Here is a 1,599-nt window from a genome sequence, read left to right on the forward strand (position 1 = left end):
TTTTTCCCTAGCTGTCCACCCAAATCCCTCCCAAAGTTCTTTTTTTCCCCCCTACACTATATAGCTGGGGTCAGGGCCTGCTTGACACAAGAGGGGGCCCAAAACCCAGATGCTTGATCCACTAAAGGAAACCAAGGCAGCAAGGCGTGGACACATGATTCAAGCTGTCAACTGTGGGCTTCTACCCAGGCCTCTGAGGACCTGGTGTCACTGGGCAATTCGTTCAGATACTGGCAGGGAACGCTCTGGAGTCTGATGTGGGTGGTTTTACAGCACTGCAGTGAAGAAATAGGAAGTAAACGGCTTCAAGAGCTATAATGGAAGTAAGATGGATAACACATGGTGATTGGCTAAAAAGGGGGTAAAGAATGACTTGGGTTTTTGGCTTGGATGGGGTATCATTCTGAGCCAGAAGAGGAAATGTTGGTTTGAGGGAGAGTTCAGCGATGGACATGTTGAGTTTGAAGTGCTTGTGGTACACTCAAGATAAAATGTCCAGAAGCTGGTGGGATGCACAAGTTTGACGTTTTGGAAAGAGGTGTGAACTCAAGATACAGATGTCATCAGCACACAGGTGGTTAAGTGGAGCTACTTGAGTGCTTATGCATGCTAGGCACCAAGTTCTGGGGATCCAGCAGTGAACGAAGACAGTCAAAAATGTCATGCTCCTCACATTCTAGAGGGAGTCAACTGCAAATATGCAGCATGTCACGTAACAGTGGTAGACGTGGAGATACCTACAGCAGGAAAGAGATGAAGGATGTGCTCAGCATTACATTTACAATATGGTAGACAGGTGTGGCCCTTACTAATAAAAGTGGTATTTGAGCCAAGACTTGACAGGGGAAGAGAGCCAGTCATCCAGTTTTCCAAAGGGCAGCAGGAACAGAAAACCTCCAGTGCTTGGCATGTCACAGGAACCTCAAAGGAGGCCAGGGTGGTGGGAACAGAATGAGCAAGAGCCAGTGGCAGGAAACGACCCGAGAAACAGGGTGCAGGTAGAGGCAGGGAGGAGGGGAGACTAGATCAGACCTAGGGCTGTGTAGATCAATTTTAAGTATTTCCACTTAAAAATCTAGGTTGAAAGTCGTTTTGGCGGATTTTGTGCTAAGCGAGTTTTGTTTTGAAGGATTCCTGTTCCTCTGGCTGCTGTGTTGGAGACTAAAAGGAAAGCAAGGGTAAAGCAGAGAATCCAGTTAAGGGTGGTGTGGTATCTAGGCGAGAAACGAAGAGCCACAGTTGAAGAGGTGAGTTGTCCAATTTCTAATGTTTTGAAGGAAGAATTAACAAGATTTGATAACTGGACATTTGGTTTGACATCAAGCATTTGCCATTAGAGACTTAAGAAGGCAGAGTGAGGAAGAAGGAAAACTGAGGTGTCCTGAAAAGAAGTGAAGTCTCAAGGAGTGATTTACTGTCAAATGCTGCCTGGAAGATGATCAAAACCTACTGGGTAACAGGCAGCACTGGAGTTACTGATCTTAAGTTTTGGTGTAGGAGTAAAGTGCAGCCTGTTTGGGGGGGGTGGGGAAGAGTTGGCAAAATGAAGGCAACCTGTTTTGCTCTATTTAAAGGAAAGCCAATTTTGGGGGAAGATGT

The sequence above is a fragment of the Eschrichtius robustus genome, chromosome 11 (assembly GCF_028021215.1).
Source record: "Eschrichtius robustus isolate mEscRob2 chromosome 11, mEscRob2.pri, whole genome shotgun sequence".
Lineage (NCBI taxonomy): Eukaryota > Metazoa > Chordata > Mammalia > Artiodactyla > Eschrichtiidae > Eschrichtius > Eschrichtius robustus.